This window comes from Ceratotherium simum, chromosome 6 (assembly GCF_057802395.1).
Source record: "Ceratotherium simum simum isolate JZ-2026a chromosome 6, ASM5780239v1, whole genome shotgun sequence".
NCBI lineage: Eukaryota > Metazoa > Chordata > Mammalia > Perissodactyla > Rhinocerotidae > Ceratotherium > Ceratotherium simum.
The window spans coordinates 60,142,874-60,150,070 of NC_141905.1; positions in this window are offsets into that span (position 1 = coordinate 60,142,874).

A 7,197-nucleotide genomic window follows, 5' to 3' on the forward strand; every position below is an offset into this window, starting at 1 on the left:
TACCTCAAAGAAGGTCTAAATTTAATCTTAAGAAAAAAAAGTCCTAGTGTCTGAGGTGGGAAAAAGTTTTGCTTATTGTTCAAGTAAGATGTTTATAATAGAAATGGAAAAGAGGCTTTTAAAAAAATAATGGTGAAAGTAAGGTAAAGAAAAGGAAATCCCACATATGACTCCCGACATTTTTTTTAAATTGTGGTCAAATACACATAACATAAAATTTGCCATCTTAACCATTTTTAAGTGTACAGTTCAGTCGTATTAAGTACATTCACACGTTGTACAACCATCACCACCATCCATGTCCAGAACTCTTCTTCTTCTTCTTGAAAAACTGAAACTCTGTACCCATTAAACAATAACTCCTCATTCTCCCCTCCTCCAGCCCTTGGCAGCCACCATTCTTTCTGTCTCTACGAATTTGACTGCTCCAGGTACCACATATAAATGGAATCATACAGTATTTGCCCTTTTGTGACTGGCTTATTTCACTTAGCATAATGGACTCCCAACTTCTTTTTTTTTTTATTTTTATTTTTTGTGAGGAAGATCAGCCCTGAGCTAACATCTGCTAATCCTCCTCTTTTTTTGCTGAGGAAGACTGGCCCTGGGCTAACATCTGTGCCCATCTTCCTCCACTTTATATGGGATGCTGCTACGCCATGGCTTGCCAAGCGGTGAGTCGGTGCACACCCGGGATCTGAACCAGTGAACCCCGGGCCGCCGTGGCGGAAGGCGTGCGCTTAACCGCTTGCACCACCAGGCTGGCCCTGGACTCCCAACTTCTAAACTACATATATTCCAAAGCGTTTTGCAAAGTGATTTAAATGAAACAAAATTTAAAAATAAGAATTCAGATCCTACCAGACTGGTATGATACAATGCCAGTTTCTATATGGAAGAAGAACGAAGATGGCTCTTCCCAGACCTGGAAGAGGGAGTAGATGCTGATGAAACGTGGACCCAATGAAACCCCAAATGCAGTTTTTGGGGCCAGAGACTTCTGTCCTTTTCTTGAATTCCTTTGTGTTGCCACAACATTAGAGTTCAGAGAGATGTTGACCTTAGTATTCACAGCATTTCCTTTACGTTTTCTGTAGGGTTCACACCATTATTACGTCCTCCCAGGATATTCACCAAAGGTCATAATAATCAGGCAGATGATCAGTTAGACAGTTCTTATTTACTTAGAACTTGTCACATATCATGAACACTCAACAGGTTAAAGTGGATAGTTTTAAAGAGGAAAGTATAGTGGGCCCCAGAGTCATGTCCCATCATCTCTACTCCTCTCTTTCCCAGATTATGAAGCAGCCATGGAATTTGGATGAGTTGAACCTTCCTTGAGCTCTTGGAGTGGTTTAAGTGGATCAGTAAAGCCCATCACACTGGCCACAGTGATTGGTCTGGGAATGGATTCATGCCATAATTCCAACTACTGAGACATGTTCACTGGAGGTGAACTAGGAAGCACAAAGTCTCAGACAACCTACACTGAGAGAATTACAGTCTTAGCATGAAGGCAACGCTTTGGACATCAGAGTCCTTGATAATATGGTTCAGGCTCTGGATCAACTATTTCTGAGGCCCACCCTAATTTGCCTCAAGTCTCTGGGCCAACAAATGCCTTTTATTGTTTAAGCCCATTGAGTTGGGTCTCCTGTTACTTACAACTGAAATCATCCTAACTGATCACTATGGACTGAATTGTGTCCCCTCCAAATTCATTTGTTGAAACTCTAACCCCCAATGTGATGCTATTTGGAGATGGGGCCTTTGGGAGGTAACAAGGTTTAAAAGAGGTCCTGAGGGTTGAGCCCCCGTGATGGGATTAGTAGCCTTATAAGAAGAGAGAACGGAGAGCCTCTCTCTCTCTCTCTGCCATGTGAGGACATGGTGAGAAGGCAGCTGTCCGTAAGCCGGGAAGACAGCCTCACCAGAACCTGACATAGGATCCCCACACCTCTGAAATGATTCACAAGCAAGCTGCCTTTGGGGGGTTCTGAGAGTGGCAACACCGCCTAAATAAATGAAGTTGATAAAGAAGAACGAGGAGGAGAAGAGAAGAGATGAGAGGCAGCACGGTGAAGAGCCAGTACTTCTCATTCATTTCCACCAGAAGAGCAGAGAACAATGAAAGCACACCATCCGAAGGTCTGGGGGCACAGACAGAAAGGGTCCACATTAGTGCCAATTTCTTTGAAATCTTTTATTTTATAGTAAAATGTCAAGCAAATTCTGCGTTCTACTTCATAATGTACCTTTATACTTTTATATCAAAATGTTTCCCTAAAAATCTTTGAGAAATGCCATTTTATCTCAAATCTTTGAAGTAATCTCCTAGTCTCTGCCTATCCTGGCATGCTTGCACCTCAATGTGAAGTAGCACAGGTGCATCAGAGAGAGTGCTAGACTTGGAGTTTTAAAATCCAGGTTCTTTCTCCAATTCCATCCCTTCCTTAGCTATATGACGGTGAGAACTCAGGGGTTTCAGATTTGGATGAACGCTCCATTAGTTTATTTCAAAATGCCTATTTCTATTTTAGCATGTGTTACTTGAGACTTTTAAAAAATAAAAAATAGCTTCCATTAAATAATTAAATGTCTTTTTGTTGTGGAATTCTAAAGGGCTTAGCACTGTGTACATGCACTGCATTTAAGCTTTAGGAATTTATTTTGCCACTTTTGTGCTTTCAGTTTGCTTGACATCAGGCCCTCTTGGGTGAAAGGCCCAGTTGGTGTTTAAAAGCTGTCAATTTGCCTTCGTCTGCTCTTTAGGCAACTAGACTTCCTGGCTGACTGGAGTGTGTTTGTTTAGTTTTGGTCATGTCCTATTGTGCCACAAGAAGCTATACACCAACAATAAGACGTAGTGATTAAATATTTTTGGAATTTCTTATTTTATGGTTTTTTTTCTGGGTTTTTTTGGGGCCTACTCTTTATTTCTATGTTCTGAGCTTCCCTTTCAAATGAATTCTTGCATTTAAGTAATAGCCATTGAGGAAGGGGCTGTGAGATGGGTAATATTTCAGAGAAAACCCGGTGTGGAGAGTGACATGGGGGTTGGGGTGGCCTGTAAGGGGAGATGAGCCCGGAGGAGATTACAGGCTCCTGGGTCTCCCTAAAAGCAGTGGGGAGGTGGTTCTAGTAATAAGGGGCCTCTCTGTTGCTACTTTCCTCATTCTCTTCAATTGTTCCTCCCTCCCTTTGCATCCCTTTCTTCTTCCCTTTCCTCTTTGTGTTTCTCTCCTGCCCCTTTTTTCTAATTCCATTTCTTCTCCTGCTTTTTCTTGTCCTCCTCTTTCTGTCACCCCATCCTCTTTTCTGTCCTATCTCCCACTCTCTGCCCTTTCTGTGAAAAGCATTTTCCATTTATGGCATCAGACTAAAGTGCATTTCCTAGAATGTGTTCCACCAAGGGCTAGATCCATGAGATGCATTGTGGAAAATAAAAAAGATAGGGGTGGGGCTGGATCTGTGGTTAATTAAGCTCAGGAAACATTGCATACCACACATGCCCCCCATTAGCATTTTACAGGTTTAAGGAAATCCTGCTATGAAAAAACTGGTCTAACCTGGCTTATCCCACTGTTCCCACAACCTCCTTGACCTTAGTGTCTTTTCTCTCCAAATAAATTGATCTCACTGAGAATACATTTTGGGAAACCCCATGGTGGGGCCTCCTGTCTTGGCTCTCCTTGGGGCTTCAGAGCACTGACTTCATCCAGCCGCACCTGGTGTCAGGTGCCTTCTCACTTGCCAGAGCCTTTCTCAAGGCCATCACAGCCAAGGGCTCCTTTTCTGTCTGTCCCCTTCACTGCCCAACAGTGCAGCCACCCACCACTCAGATTTGAAAAATTTCTACCTTGCTTGCCTCTCACATTAAATGTTTAAGGTTGGTTGCTCTTTTCTTTTTTTATTAACCAATTGTCAAAGATCGTTTTTGAAGAACAATATGCAGTGTGGCAGAGGTATAAGCAGGGGAACGTTTTGATTCCTTGCTGGTGGCAATATAAGTTGGTATAATCATTCCAGAGGGCAATGTGACAATATACTGCCAAAGTCTTAAAATTCTACTTTTGGGACTTTATCCTAAGAAAATAATGAAGCATATAAGCAGAGATTTAACCACAAGGATGTTTTAGTGGCGTGCTGTTTATAAGAGCAAAAACTTGGAAACAACCTTAATATCCGGCAATGGGAGAATGGTTGAGTGCACTGTGTCATATTCATATGATGGAGTATTAAGTAGCCCTTACATGTAGAATTTCAGGAAAGTATTTACTAACATAAAATAAATGCCAAAAATTAATTTTATCTAAAAAATATACATATGTACATTGTGAGACCATTTTTGTAAAATCAGCATTCACTTTATGTGATATATACATGTAAATACGTCAAAGCTGGAAAGAGTAGTCACCAAAATTCAGCAGTAATTCTCTTACTGGATAATGGGATTTCAGCAGCTTCTCATTTATCTGTGTTTTCTGATTTTTATGTAAAGACTATGGGCTTTTTGTATATTGAAAGGAAACACTAAGTTAGAAAAATTAACAAAAATGGTTAGTGATCCTATATAAGCTTTGTTACCATTTGAACTCCCAGCTTACTCCAAATAGGGTCCTGTCAAGACCAACTGGGACTTTTCTGTCTCTTGGGGGGTAAGTGCTCCATGAGGAAGGTCAAAAGAATGTCAACCTTCCTTCTGCTCTCCGAGGAAATCTGGATACAGAGCTGGTTTCTATGTTGTGATGCTGCAATTTACTGGGAAAAAAAAAAAAAGATCAACACACCCTACCATGTATTTATTTAATATTAAAAATAATATTTCACTGAGTTTGGCTGGCGTCAGCTCGAGCAGTTACTCATACAGGAATTCAAACAAAAGCAGCATTGGCCCTGGGCCAGTGGGCTGGTGCCGGGTGGTCCATGTCCATCCTTAGCTCAGAGTAGCTCCTAGGCTGCTTACAGACCTGCTTTGGGTTGGGAAGATGATGTATTCATTTATTTATTAGAAATGTTTTAACAGGAAATGCTAATAGTTTGCATGTAGGGAGAACTGCCCTGGAGACAGCTGGAGGAACCCAGCAGACGTGGCTGGGGCGGAGATTGCTGTTCTTAGCCTTAGAGTCGGATCAGGGCCTGTTTTAAGAGTCTATACTGGGGCCCAGCACACTGGGGCCCAGCACACAGAGTTAGCCCAAAAGATCCTGGTTGCTTTGCTTCAGGACAGAAGAGGAAGGAGCAGGGCCATTCTTACAGCTGCCCTGTTTCCCTTCTCTGTTGCCATTTGTTTCTTAGGAACCTAAAGGTGTGTTTTTGATGTGGCTATAAATGCAGATGTCGGCTCTGCTAGGAATGAACAGGCATGTGTACACAAACCTCCAGGTGGGAGTGTGTGAGCTGAGGTATAAGCAAGCACATGTGTAACTCGAACCCACTTTTAGTATGACTGTGGGCTGCAGTCATGTGTGAGTTCAGGGGTTATATGTGCGCATCCTCTCTGTGTATGAGCAGGAGTGAAAGACAAGTGTTTGCAGGGGATTTCAGGCGTGTCCTCAAGCTCCACGGAGCATTCCAATGCTGGATCTTATTCACGGGTCATTTTGTGGAGCCTAGAGAGAAAATGAAACACAGAGGGGAGCATAAATCAAGCACAAATGGATGTGTATGAGAGGAACATGAGCAGGTTTGTGTATTTTTAAAAATCCTCTTCCAGCTGTTTTGGAAGACTGCAGAACTTTACTCGTGGGAGGAGGGCGTGATAACAGTGCCGTGGGGAATGGGGTCCGATGTCTGACCCAGTCTGGCACGACAAAAGGGCTGTTCCTGTGTTTCCAGATAACAATGGAGGTGAAGCCTGACCCTGGAAGCCAGTCAAGATTCTCAGAGATAAACCCTTGGGCAGCAAGAACACTGTCAATGAAAAGAAACTGACCTTTCGCCTTCTGGAGTCACAGAATTCCCACAAATGCTGTGTCCTCATGAGCTCTGGCAGGCCTCACCACCACAGCCCCAGACTTTGACGCCACTTCATAAACAGCATGGAGGGGGCTGCTAGAGTTTCTGGGGAGCAGGCTGTGCTAGAAGTCAGGGCATCTCCACCTCCAACACCTCAAAATACAGGATGTCTCCCCCGCCGCATTTTCTTCTAGAGGTTAACCTTCCCTCCAGGCTCACAAAGTTATAAGAGAGTGCCTTAAAGGGTTTTCCTCTGACCGTGTGGTCTGGTCTGCACTGCTGAAGGCACCTCAAGCGAGCCTTTAACCAGACAGAAATATGGTGTCCTAAAGTCCAAACCAAGAGCCTTTGGAAGGATTGCACAGTCTTAGAATGAGAGACAGGAAGTCTTAGGGCAGAAGTAGTAGAGGCCTTGGGCTGGGGTGAGGAGGAGTGGGGTGAGAGCAGATGACCGAGGATTTTGTGTCTATGACAGTGAGAGGTAAGTAGGAGGCTGAAAATTCATTAAATTTCTCATTTAAGGTCACAAAATTAATTAATCTCTTTGAGCCTTGGGCTCTTCAGCAAAATGAGAATGTTAGAATTTCTGGTTTTTAAATCCAATAAACTAGAACTTTATTCCTTAACAACTGCTTTCCACACAACCCTAAAAGCGATCAGGCATCGTGAGAGCCACTAGAACAATGGTTTTCAGTCTTGATTCCACATGGAATCACTTGGGAAGCTGTCAACAATGTTAATGTATGAATCCCACCTCCAGAGATTTTGATAGAATTGGTCTGGGTGAGGCCTGGACACCAGGATTTCTTTCTCCTTTCCCAAATCCTCTTGTCAATTCCTATCCTGAAATGTAGGTATTTCCTAAAGTTATGTCCTTAACTCTCATCTTTCTCTACGTTTTCTTTATATTTCTCTTCTCATTCATTCTCGCATCTTCAACTATCACTTCTTTGGGATGATGCCCAAATCTGTCGAAATCCCTGATCTATTTAACCAGCTTCCTTTTGTCTACCTACAGCTGGAATGATGCTGTAGCTCCAGTACATGTTCAATTCCAAACTCAACATCTTGCTCCCCCAAGCCCTTCCCTCCTTGGCTTCCCTATTTCTGTAATGATATATCCTCCATTATCCTATCACCAAGGCTCAAAACCTTAGTGTTCTCTTTGATGATTTAAAAAATGTATTAACATGAGAATGTTAAAACATAACCTCTCTGCCACAACATAAATCTCTC